Genomic DNA, 14,421 nt, shown 5'->3' on the forward strand with positions numbered 1-14,421 from the left:
CTCCAAAGTAAAAGTTTTTTTTTTTTTTGCAAAAGAAGAAAGTAACCACAAAAAACATTATGGATACATCTGGTGCCCCCTTATACAATGATTTATCGAGCTGGAAATATACGTAGGGGGATTATCAAAAAAAAAAAGCAAAACAAAAGATCGTGATTTACATGAGCTGCTGTTACTACATTCCTTACATACACTAAATACATATTATCAAAAACAGACAGCGGCATTTTGATATGTTCGATTGGAGCTTTTTCATGCCACATGATGTTTCTGGAGGTTCCTTTAACTTTGAGCAATACCTCTTTTGAGTGAGAACAAAAAAGCTTGTTTGGTTCCCAAGGAGATCAGTTTCCTCATGCCTCTGATGAATGCCCATGCTTTATCTGCTGCGGGAGACTTTCCAATTTATACAATTTCTCGAGCTTTCACATTCTGATCTGTTGAAGGTTCTGTATGCTGACTTGACCGAGAAACCCCTTCCTTTGTACCTTTCCACAATATCAAGTCTTCTGTATTCTCTGTGTGGAGGGGTATACTTAAGATGGCATTTATCGAGCTTTCTTCAAAAAGCTCATGTAACCGGCCTAGGTTCCAGTTCCCATCTTTTGCAATTAAATCCTTTTTTTACTTGCATTTCCTCCAGAGCTGCAGTAATATGAACCTCTGGCTTTAATCGTGGTAGATTATTTATAGTATGAGGGACCCAAGGTTCTTTAAGAGCAAAAATTTTGCTACTCTTTCCCACTTTCCAACACAACATTTTTCGGAGATCTTTTCGCAAAGTTAAGACACATTTCCGCCACTAGGAGATAGGAGTCATTTACTTTTTCTTACAGTCAAAGAAACTTTTCCCCTTCAAATATTTTCCTTTGATTACTTGAACCCATAATTCCTTATTTCCTGTTAAAACTCTCCAAATTTATTTCGAAAACATGGCCTTGTTCATCTTCTCTAATAACCGAAGCCCCAGTCCTCCCTCATTTTTCATCTTGCAAATTTTTTTCCCACACTATATTGTGTCCAAACCCTTCTTCCTGTCTCCTTTCGGCCAAAATTTCTGAGGAGTGGGTCAACTTCTCTCAGGAGGAACCCACTTATGAAATGTTTTTTAAGAGAAGTTAATGAATGGGTGCCACTTGTCTGATGAATAGGGAGGCTTTAAATGTGAAGGTATGTTTTAAAGTTTTTTTTAGGTGGTGAGTGGAATTCAAGGTTTTTAAAACTGAACTGGACAAGGAACTGGTTAGGGGTCCAGTTTCAGAGTTGAACGGTCTGACTATTTGAATTGAACGGATGGCCCGTTCTGAGAAAAAAATTAAAAAAAAAATAAAAAACGGCCAAAACCGTTGGATGGAACTGGTCACCTAACTGGTTCCCGGTTTTTCCAGTTTGACCGTCCGATCTAGTCTAGTTTTGAAAACCATGGTGGAATTAACCACCTTAACTCTTTGTGAGGAGTGGACAAATGGGAAGAACCCACTTTTAAGATACTATTTGCTGAAAATTTAGGAAGCCAAAGTAGGGTCTCTAGTCTGGTCATATTATTTTAATATATATACTAGTGGGGGCCGTGTGATGCACGGGATGGGGCACCCCTCCTTGTCCCTTGCCCCTATAACTCAAGACACTCTACTCTATTCCTACCCCGACCCTAGTGGTAGGGTGGGTTCAGGGCGAGGCACCCATTCCCTATCGGGGATGGGGAATCCCTAAATTTTCCCCATAGCCTGTTGAACACCCATCACGTTCGGTTAATCCAAATTCCCTCGTCTCTGCCACGTCCCCATTTAAGATTTGAGAAAACTTGCCCCGTTCAGGGTGGGGCAGGGTAGGGCCACAGTTCTACAAGTAAAATTTCCATCCCTACAATTCTAATAATTTTCTATAACTAATTAACAAACAATAAATTATAATATTTTATAATAATTTCTAAAAAGTATTAAAATTGCTATTGATTAGTAATATCGTATAGTAAATTAATTATTTACAATAAAAATAAATTAATGTAAATTATTTACTTTGCCTAAGTTATTTATTAGTCAAAGTAAATGTAATTATGATAAATTAAATTATTTTTAATCAAAAGTAAACCATTTTTGTTAATTAATGTATAACTAGGTATGGTCGAAGTCAACTATGTGGTCTAGATCAGTGTATATAAACTTAATAATTTTCCTAAATTATTTAATAATTATTTATTGAAATAATAATAATAATAACAATAATAATAATAATAATAATAATAATAATAATAATCATAATAATAATGAATTGTTATTTAAATAATTATGGAACAATTTCTGATAGATTAATTTCCTAAATTATTTAATAATTATTTATTGAAATAATAATAATAATAATAATAATAATAATAATAATGAATTTTTAGTTAAATAATTATGAAACAATTTCTAATAGATTAATTTCCTAATTTAATTTTCCTAAACTTTTAATAATTATTTAGTTGAATAATAATGAATTATTATTTAAAAATAAATATGGATTATTAGTTAAATAATTTCCCTAAATTATTTGATTATTGTTAACTATAATTATTGATTTTATAGAAATTAGTAAATTATGATATTTATTAATATCTTATATCAATAAATTATTGTTGTGAAAATTTAATGAAAATTTATTAAATTATAATGCTTAATGTAAGTTACGCTAAATGTTGAAATTTTGAACATTTATTAATAACCAAAAATTATTAAATAATGGATTGCTTATTAATATTTGGTAGATTATTAAATTATTTAATATTTTTTAAATAATGGATTTTTTTCTAAAATAACTATTTTATAATTTTTGGTATAATATTTTCTAGAAATTTTAATAATACAAAAATAACAATAATTAATTTCAACTAGGGTTGTTCATCAAACTGATGAAACCAACCAACCTGATCAACTCGATCCGAGTTGGTCGGTTTTCTAGTATTTTCGGTTGGCTTTGGCTTAATAATTTGCCAACCTGACTAGGTTGGATTAGTTTTACTTTGGCCATTTGTAAACTAACCACAATCGAACGACCTGACCATAGATATATATTATTTTTTATTTTAAATACAAATCTTTTAATATGGGAAAGTGGGAAAATCCCCATATTTCTTAGTCTAAAATATTTTATATCATAAATTGAATTTTTAAGCTTATTTTTTAACAATGCCATAGTAATTTTTTAATTTAAATTTAATTTTTTACATATAAATCTGTTGAACCGACTAGCCAAACAAAAAATCAACCCAAATCAATACAACCTGAGTGGGCTAGTTTTCACAAATGGTTAGCTGATTTCGGGTGACCAACTCCCCAACCTGACTAGGTTGATTTAGTTGGCCAAACAACCTACAATCGAATCAAATCAACCGGTGAACACTCTTAATTTCAGCTAAATCAACTGGTGAACACTTCTAATCTCCAATAACTATAAAAAATTTATAGCAAAAATACACTATTTTTGAAAATTTATTGATAATGAAAATACAATAAATACAATAATTACAAAAATACAATAAATACTAAAAAATATATTATATTAGCCAATAAATAGTATAATCTCAAATAATAGTTTATCTCTAATAAATATTAATTGATAGATTATAACAAAAATACAATAAGTAAAATAAATTAAACTTAAAAATTAAATAATAATAGCTTAATCTCCAATAATTATTGAAAATTTTATGTTAAATAAAAAACAAAAATAATTTTATACATAATTATTGAAAATATATTTATCACAAAAAACAAAAAATAATTACAGAAATACAATAAATATTAATTTTAGTTAGGGGTGTAAATGGTATTTGAGTATCTGATTTCAAATTCGATATCCGATGTAAACGAACCGAATTCAGATTATTCGATTAATTTAATGGTCGAATTTGAATTAAGTTTTAATATCGATTAATTTATCGAATCAAATTCAAATATAGGTTGATTCAATTTGATAAATATTCGAATTCAATTAAATATAAATATAATATATATCATAATATAAAATATATATAAATATATTGTAATATAAGATTTCGTGTCTTATACATTTAATACTCTTACACCTTTTCAGAAAACTGACAAAAACCAATAAATGATGCAACAGTCAATTGACTTTTTATATTATTAGTTTTTTCATCGAGACATGCATAATCCCTCTGTCTTCATTGAGCCTCTCCCCACAACCCTCTTACTTTCACAAGACTCTTCTTCTCCCCTTCTCCTAACCCACAACTCTTTCACTTTTACAAAGTTTTCTTCTCCTCATCTTCTAACCTGCAACTATGTTTCTCCCCATCTCCGTCTCATCTCCCTCTCCCCTAGTCGTGGTCGTGTTATCATTCTTCGCTTTACTATTTTAAACTTGCAATCAGAGATTCAGAGGTAGAAGTAAAAAAAGGAAAGAGCATCGGGTTTCATCGAAGACAAATGAGCTTCATTGCATTCTTCTAACTTCTTCCATTCAAACCTCAGCTTTCTCTATTACTTCTTTATATCTCTTTTCTATTTTTAGAATTTTCAGGTGTTTTTTGCTATTATTTTCTTCTTATTCTATTCTTTTGAGGCTTTTTCTTTCTTGTTCACAGGCCACAGCAAAGGGTTTCTTCTTGTGTAATCTAATTTCTAGATTTAGGATTTTTAATATTTATAGAATCAGCTGAATTCAAATCGATTCGAATATTCAATATTTTAATCAAAAACAAATTCAGTTGGAATTTCTGAATATCTGACGGATTTCGAATCGAATTCGAATTAGTTATTTTGTAATTGGAATCGAATTCGAATATGGCCTAATTCGATTCAAATTTGCTCTATTTACAAGCCTAATTTTAGTATGTATAATTATATAATAAATATGGATTAAGATTTTAAAACTATTAATAATAAATATTAATTTTCTTGAGTTATTTTCTAGAATTATTAATTGATAAAGCAAAATTAGTTATTTACAATAATATTTAGTTACTTAAATTATATCATTATTTAAATTTTAAAATATTAATTATTTATTGTATTTAATGATCTATAAAATCATAATCTATACTATGATTAGATAATTTCATTATTAAATTTCAACATTATATATATAATTATTTTTCTACTTTTAAGAATTTTTTAAATTTATTACATAATTTCGTTATTTTTACTGTTTAAAATCTAGTTATGTTAAATAATTCATTATTTAAAATATTTAGTTATTTAAATATTTAAATAATATGTAAAAGTTTTAAAATTTTTTGTTATTTGAATTTTATTTATTTTAAAGCTATTACATGATATTAAATATTTTTTTATATAATTGTTTAGCTATTTTTAATATTTTGTTGTTTAAGATATTTAGTTATTGAAATATTTAAGTAATATCATATTTTTAGTGTTAATTTTTTATTATTTTATAAAATTTAAATTGAATAATCCCAAAAATTGTAATTTATATTGTTAGTACATAATTTCATAATGAATTTTGTACAAATATATATTTTTTTTGTGTTTTTAATAAAAATTTAAAAGATATTATATAATTTCGTTAAATTATTTAAACAACTCTTAATTTTTTTAATTCAAACTTTCTTTAGATAGATATAGTTAAAAAGTAGGGGAGAGGGTAAATAGGATTTAAAGATAATTTAGGAGTAAAACGCTTTACTAAATTAGAGATAGTTTATGAGATAAATAGAAATTATAGATAACTTAGAAGATAAATAGGAATTAGAGATAATTTAGGATAAAGTGGGGGAGGTAGTTCAAGAGAAATTTAGGAGAGGAGATTATTTAGATTATTGGGAACACGTGTGTGTGTGGAGAGAGAAAGAGCATCTCATTGGTTGTTTCAAAAATGACATGAATTATGGAGAGGGGATAAAACATGCATTGAGCTAATTAAGGAGAGAATTAAGTTAGGTTGTTATAGAAAGTGGGAGACGTGAATTATGGGGAGAGAGAGAGAACCCAAGCGAAGGGAGAGAAATGAAGAGAGAGGGTATTGAGATGGCGAATTGGGAGTGGTGGGAAGGGAGAGAGGAGAGAGAGTCAAGGAGAATGCAAGGTTGGGGTAATGGATCAAGGAGAAGCAAGGTGACGTAGACTGTCTTGCTATATTTATATACTAGGTGGGGACCTGTGTGGTGCATAAGCTTTGTTAAAAGAACTTGAGGCAAAAGTAGTTAAGGGTGCACCTTGAGTAAGCCTAATTTGAGCTCAACTCAACTCAACCATAGATTTTGTATAGGTTGGGCTTGAATTTTCAACTTCAAGTTGGTCTTAGGCCAAAAAGCTCAAGCCTAACCTAAATTCAGGTTGGGCTTGGGTAGCCTGAGCCTAATTCAACCAATTTGAGAATGCCCAACATTTTGTGATATACGTATCTACATATTATTTATATATTTTAGCTAGAAATTGGGCTACAAAGCTCAACACGTCCCATCCCAAGCTGAACTCAAGATGTTGGGTTAAAGCTCGGGTTAGGCCTAGGTTGTAAGAGAAAAATTACTGGTAGCTTTCAATAATTACTGGTAATTTACTAATATATAACAAAAATAGAATAAAAATAATTACTAATAGTTTACTAACCCAAGCCTGAGTCTACCAACTTAGGCCCAACCTGAGCTTAACCTAACATCTTGGGCTATACTTGGGCTTGGGCGTATTGAGCTTTATAGCCCAATTTCCATGTAGAATAAAATTTTGATAATATGTAGATATGTATATCATAAAATGTTGGCATATTTTCAAATTGGGTTGGGACAAGCTTAAGTAGGGATGACAACTTTCTTTGTAAAACTGGGGCCCTGCCCCGAATTAGGCGGGTTTTCCCCAATCTTAAAACGGGGATGGGGTGGGGACGGAAAAATAATTTTACCTTGAACCGGTGGTAAATTATTAAAATATGCATCGGTTTAACATTAAATTCTAAAATATCTCTAAAATTTCCCCAAATTCCTAAAACCTTTAGGATCCAATAATTTAATGTTTAAAATACCCCTAAATTCCTATAATATAATTTCCAAAATACCTCAAATATGATGTATTTTTAGGTGTTGATTCAGGGTGGGGAAAATTCGGGGATTCCCCGTCCCCAATAAGGAGGAGGTGCCCCGCCCTAAACCTGCCCCACCATTGGGGACGGGACAAGGAATTTTAGCTATGGGGTGGGGACGGGAAAGGGGTGCCTCACTCTAAACCCGTCCTGTTGCCATTCCTGAGCGTAAGTTGCTTGAGGCCTCAACCCAAACCCAACATGAGTTTAGGTTAGCCTTAAGTTTTTTGGCCTAAACCTAGCTTGAAGTTCAAAAACTCAAGCCCAACTTGTGCAAAAGCTTGGGTTGAATTGGGTTGGACTCGAGTTAGGCCCACCCAACCCAAAATACACCCCTAGCTCCTTTTGCTTCAAATTCTTTTAATAAAACTTGTGAATTGTAAGGCCCTACTAATAATTAATAGCACCAATTTTAATTTATAGTTACCAATAGTAATACTTTATGGTACTTTTTAATTATTCACAAAAATAGTTAATAATTATTTTAAAATTTTATAATTAATAATTAAAGATTTATTAATCTATAATTATAGCTAATAATTATTAATTATGAATTAATAAATTTATAATTCTTAATTTATAAAAATATTACTATTATTAATAGTAATAATAGTTAATTTAATAATCAATTTATTTATTCATAAAACAATTATTAATTTTTAAATCTTAATATTAATAAAATAATTAATTATTGTTGTAATTAATTAATTTGGTAATATGTCACTAACTAATTAATCATGAATTATTATTATATCACTAATATTAATTAATAAAAATAGTAATATATTTTGGTATTAAATTTTTGAAATTTTTAATAAATCATGGATATAAATAATATATTTTAAGTGAATTTTGGTAATTTACAATTAATCCTAAAAAGAATTAATTAATTTTGGTAAACTATTAGTAAATTGTCAACAATATTAGTAACTAATCCCAAAATATTACTAAAATTAAAATGATCAATTATTAAAAATAGTAATATTGTTTGGGAATTTTTAATTAATCACAAAAATAATTAATTTATTTTAGTATGATTTATAATAAAATAAAATGAAATTATTAATGGTAAACAATAGGTAATATACCAATCAAACTGTACCCAAACCAATAAACCACATCAGTTTATTAAAGAGTACAAAAAAAGTTGGTTACTAGCAATATTTTAGGAATGAGGAGAGGTTTTAGGAATTAGGATTTTAGGAGAGTTTTAAGAATAATAAATTAGGAGTGTGGAGAGGTTTTAGGAGAGAGGGGATAAAGCGAGATTTTAGGAATGTTTTTATTAAGGAGACGTCTCGATAGGATAAGAATGCTCTTAGGAGAGAGAGAGAGAGAGAGAGAGAGAGAAAGGTTTTAGGTAAAATATATATTGAGCTAATTAGGAAATGGAGATAGAGGGTGCTGAGTTGGCTTAAGAGGTGTGGTGGGAAGGAGACCAGATCTACTCCTCATATAGGGCGCCTCACACCGACCTCACACTCACATCCTACCATGCATTGGGAACATCTCCCATACTTATAAGTTATTATTCATGGGAGATGTTCCCAATGCATGGTGGATGTGTCTGTGAGGTGCCCATGTGTGAAGAGCAGATCATGTTCTGGTGGGAAGGGGAGAGGAGAGAGAGTCAAGGAGAATGCATGGTTGGGGTAATGGAGCAAGGAGAGGCATGGTGACGCGGACCATCTATATAGCAAGATGGTTCGCGTCACCATGCCTCTCCTTGCTCCATTACCCCAATCCTGCATTCTCCTTAACTATATCCCATGCACGGGATGGGGCACTCCTTCCTATCCCTTGCCCTTGTAGTCAAGATGTTCTACCTCATCCTCGCCTCGTCTCCAGTGGTGGGGCGGTTTCGAGGGGAGGTACCCATTCCCTGTCAGAGATGGGGAATCCCCAAAATTTCCCCAACCTGAGGCAACCACCTAAAAATAATCTAATTTGTGGATATTTTACAAATATGATTATGGGAATTTGGGGGTATTTTAGGAATTGGATTATGACAATTTGGTGGTATTTTATAAATGGAATTATGGGATCTTAGGATTATAAGAATATGGGGAAAACTTAAAGATATTTTAAAAATCAATATTAAATCTACTCATATTTTACTAATTTACCATCGGGTTTGGGAATTACATCCCGTCCCTAATTTGGAGCAAAAATATTTTCTCCATCCCCACCTTGTCTCTTCATCATCCCTATTTGAAATTTGAGAAAACATGCCCTATTTAGGGTGAGGCAGGGTAGGGTCCTAGTTTTACAGGGAAAATTGTCTCTCCCTACAATTCTAATAATTTTCTATAACTAATTAACTAATAGTAAATTAAATAACAATAAATTATAATATTTTATAATAATTTCCAAAAATTATTGAAATTGTTGTTGATTAGAAAAAATGTATAGTAAATTAGTTATTTACAATAACAATAAATTAATGTAAATTATTTACTTTTTAAGCCTAAATTATTTACTATTAATCAATGTGATGTAATTTTAATAAATTTTGTGAAATAGCCTGACAGTTTTTTGTCTTGAGCTGATCGTAAACCGATCTATAACAAATGAACCGTTTTGAATAGACAATTAATTAAAAAAAAAGTGGGGTGCATTCTCTTTCATTTTCTACCTTAGTTCCCTACTCCAATTTCCAAGGTACCAAGCTTTATTTAATCAAGTGAGAGTTCCATACCATTTCAATCGATTGAGAGGAAGCTCCATAACTTATCTTCAATGTTATTCAATGACTGGGAGAAAAAACATTTGTGTACATCCATTGAAGAGAAAAGAAAGTTCGGCGACCACAAATGAAAGTATTAGGGTTTCTTGAAATTGTAAATAATGCTCAAACCCTCTTCATCGTTTATCATAATCTATAAGATTATTTTTGTTTTTTATAGTAGATCGAGGGTGATAGGGGTTTACTGGCCTGATGTACACCAGTTAATGTTTGCTTTGGATTTCTACTATGTTCTTTTTATTACTTGTTTATTCAATCTTAAACTTGAATATTTTCAATGCCCTAATAGATGGCGATTGAAACAAGAAAAAGAAATTTCCTTTTTGGAAATAGATTAGGAGTTATCTTTATTTCGTTTGCGTTTATTATATTTCAGTAGTTGCCAATCTAGCTATGGATTTTGTAGTGTTGTTTAGTTTCAAACACGTTGAAGCTTCTATCTTTTAATTTAGATTCTTATTTTAGTTACACTTGCATGCTGGACAAAGTTTGAAGTTTTTTATACAGTACTGTTTAATTTAGCAAGTTGATCAAAACTGGGTGCTGAGTTTAACCAAGCACATTTTGAAAGTCACTCTCTTTCAGAATGTGTTTCGATGAGAATGAAGGATTATGGTCAATGATAAAAAGAACCCTAGAATCATATATAATTTAAGATGTTTGATTCAATTGAAGATTTGCTTACACTATTTACAGTGGAAAATAGAAAAAAAATACAGTTTTGGTATTTCATCTTCTGTGAATTCATTGAAAACCTCAAATTAGCTAAAAAACAAAAAAGTCTAAAGTTACAATATATAGTACGGCTAAATCACGACTTCTTTTATACTTAGAAATGAAATTTTCATTAAATGGAAAAAAAGAATTATAACTTCAATTAGAGAGCTTTCACCCACACCATACAACACTACGAAGTACAAACATGCCTAAAATGATTTTACGAAGAGCCTTAACTACTTTATTGCACCAAGGTCAATAAAAGCAAGAATTATTTTCCAAAGCCATGTTGTTTGGTTCAAATTATGTTTATGCTTTTAGTCGGCATTTCTTTTAATAATGATCCACTCATCATTGGTTCACCTTTTGAAGTAAAAAAAAAAAAAAGCATGTAAATACTCATTTTAAGGTATTACAAAGTTATTTCCCATGTATATTATCTCATGCAAAAAATGATTTTACAGAGAGCCTTAGCTAATTTAATGCAACTACGTCAATAACAAGGATTGTTTTGCAAATAACCATATTTCATGCATTTGCTCTTTCTTTTCTTCTAATAATGATCCATTCATCGTTGGAGTTAGCAGAATCTCAGGTAACCAATGTCAAATCACAAAACAAGATTACTATCATACAATAACACAATCATCATCTGGTCATCCTGCCAGATAGTCACGATCAGAGCCAGGTTGAAAACTGAAGCTGTAATTGGTGGTCATTGGGCAAAGTCAGGAGGATATGGGAACGGTTCCTGTATGAACCTAAGCTAGAACTTGGAAGTTGGAACTAAAATTAAGAATAACGACTAACTGATCAGGCCAGATTAAAAAATAAAACTGAAGCTATAACTGGATTGCTCACCAAAGCTAAGCTAGGAAAATAGTACTATACTGATACAGTGATCCATTCAGAAAAAAGAGGTCTGATCTTGAAGATTTTTGGACTCAAGGTGGTTCTAGTAGTTCTGTTGATTCCCAACCTAGCTTTAGACAGTAACCAATTTTAGTTCTAATTTCCAGTCTGGATTTGGCCAGTAATCAGTAACCAATTATAGTTTCAGTTTCTAGCTTGGCTTCAATTAGTGACTAGTTAAGTTCCAATTCCAACTCTTAGTTTGGTTTCATGAGTGCCCATTTCCTATTCTAGCTAGTTCTAATTTCCAGCATGACCTTGACTAGTAACCAGTACTAGTCTAATTTCCAAGTTGGTATGATATATGCATAATTTCTACTGCAATGACCTCAAGTACTATAATTGTCTAAGCACCATGATAATGAAGTGCATGTAAGTTTTCTAATTTGGCCTCCTTGTTATGAGGCCGAGTTTGGAAGGAGTATAAATACAAATATGTAGAGCGCAAAACCTTATATTTCGAATGTATTTACGCTGTACATATTCGCATTTAATTTGTACTCAATAACATAGATAGGGAATATTTTACTGCACAAATATGCTAGCAAGTTGCTTTGAACATTTTACAACACATACATGTTTGATTGTTACAGAATTTTATTTCTCCAGTTTATGTTTATATATTTGGGTATGTCTAATATATTATTCATTAATATCCGTATCGGGTTGCTTATTAGAATATATTATTCTTTGTAACAAGTTCTCTATTTTCTTGAATAGGGGACACAACATCTTCAAATTGACAGTTTTAGAACACACTTGTTGCAGATTGAATTGGCACCCAATAGTTCTGGAACAGTGCCCCAAGCCATCTACACTGCCAAATGCTCCTCAAAGATGAACACCAAATGGTAAGGCTCTTTCCAAGGAGGCTTAAAGGTAAAATTATTTTGTTGCTTTTTCTAATTGAAAATGGTCTTAAATCAGTTTGTCTTCTTTTGTCAATACAGGACTGGCAGTATCACCTCCAAGGAAATCTCCATAATTGACCTCCAACCTCAAGTTCACTCAGGCCAAGATCAACTCCCTTTATGTCTCCAGGTGCTCTTTATATTTTCTTTCATCAACATTTATTGAAAGAGCAATTGTTCTTTTGTAGGAATTTCTTGCTCTTTGTGTCAGTTGAAACAACACATGAAGCTCTTCCCAAAACGACATTTATTACTTTGTTCCTTCAAATTCATATTGGAAACCTTTATTCATAAGTTGGAAAAAATATGCCTCGTATTTCCATTGTTTCTTCTGAGCAAAATGGAAGGGGGAAATGTACCTTTATTCATTAATGGACCTTTCTAAGCTCATTGAAGTAATTACATAAAAGCACATAGGTATATGAAATGTAAGGGGGAAATGGTTACATCCTTATTCTCTAATTTATCTTTGACAAGCTTACAATTACTTATATGATTAGCCTTTTTTTAATTACAGATGTTTGTTTAATATTATGAAATTAAGTATTGATCTATTATGCCTTCTAAAATTTGAAATCTATTATGTGGTGTCAAGTATAGGTGACTTTGAGTTGGTTCAAAATTATAACATGGGTACAGGAAGCTAGAATAGGTGGTAGGTGCTGAATTTATGTGATCCTTTGTTTTTATATGAGTAATTGATCATCTTTATTCATTCTTTTTTTTTATCAATAACTAATCATCTTTATATTGATCTAGGAAAAGAATGGCATATGTACAATGTATTTACTTATGGAATACCTTAAAACTAAGTGAGACTGGTGTAGGATTAGAACTGTGTCAACTAATACTGATTTTTTTGTCTTATCCAATGACCTCATTTGAAAATGCATTTTCTACAAAGCACAAATCAGCCCAACCTCTATCAACACTAAACAGTTAGGGTGGTTAAAACAGATTAAACTTGCTCACAATCGAGCACAACCATCTTTTGCATTTCTTTAGACAACTTAGGCCTTGGAGATGATAAGGAGTTTATTTTCATGCTGAAAAATAATTTAATAAGCATTTAACTGTTGTTCTAATATAAGTGTTTTCAATTCAGCCATGATTGAATACCCTGCCATGGATGTTTTATATTGCCTTCTAATTTAATAATTTTTTTGGCTTTTTATTTCAGCAAAATTACACAGTTTTGAGTGTTCTTCAAATTTCAACAGTAGACCCAAATGCACAAAAAGCAAGCCTGGTGATTTTTGGAAGGCTATAGAGGAGAGATTTTTAACAAAAAATGGTTGTATGGAAGTGTCTAGAAGGGATATGAATACTGTGCTTAGATCATGAGCGGCGACCTAGAAGACAAAGACCGCTGCCCTAGGACTCCAGTCCAATCATGTACGAGCCAACGGTTTATCAAAGAACTGCTAGCCTATATATTGCAAGGCGACGATTAAAACCGCCGGCTTAGGTCCATATATGGTGGTGATTATGACCGTTGGTTATACAATTAGGTGGCGGTTAGGACCGCTGCCTTAGCCTGAATTATTATTTATTAAACCACCACCATAGATATCTTACTCCAAAATGGCGGTCTAAAAACTGCTATCCGCGGTTTGTGATAACTAATATTGCATCTATGGCGGCGGTCATAACCACCACCATTTTGGAGTAAGATATCTATGGTGGTGGTTATGACCGCCGCCATAGATGCAATATTAGTTATCACAAACCGCGGATAGCAGTTTTTAGACCGCCAACTTAAGTTTTCTATTTTTTATTTTTTGAAAAATAAAAATATCAAGTAGCCCCTGCTATTCATCCTCATCATAAAAGCAGGTAGCCCCTTCTTCAACCTAAAGCATGAAACTATTGAATCAATTACAAAATACGTAGCAACTATAATGGCAATATGCTTTCTCACTTTGTAAGAAATAAGAAGGAATAAGCTGATAGAAAAAAAAGAAATAAAAAGGAATAAGACTCTCAATATAATTAAAATGTATTAGAGTTTAGTTTATATAATACAGATAGTGATCAACAAAATCATCTAAGCTTGAACAAAAAAAGGGTGTACTCTTTCATTTTGGATATTTAATT

The sequence above is a fragment of the Nelumbo nucifera genome, chromosome 1 (assembly GCF_055504915.1).
Source record: "Nelumbo nucifera cultivar China Antique chromosome 1, China Antique-T2T, whole genome shotgun sequence".
NCBI classification, from domain to species: domain Eukaryota; kingdom Viridiplantae; phylum Streptophyta; class Magnoliopsida; order Proteales; family Nelumbonaceae; genus Nelumbo; species Nelumbo nucifera.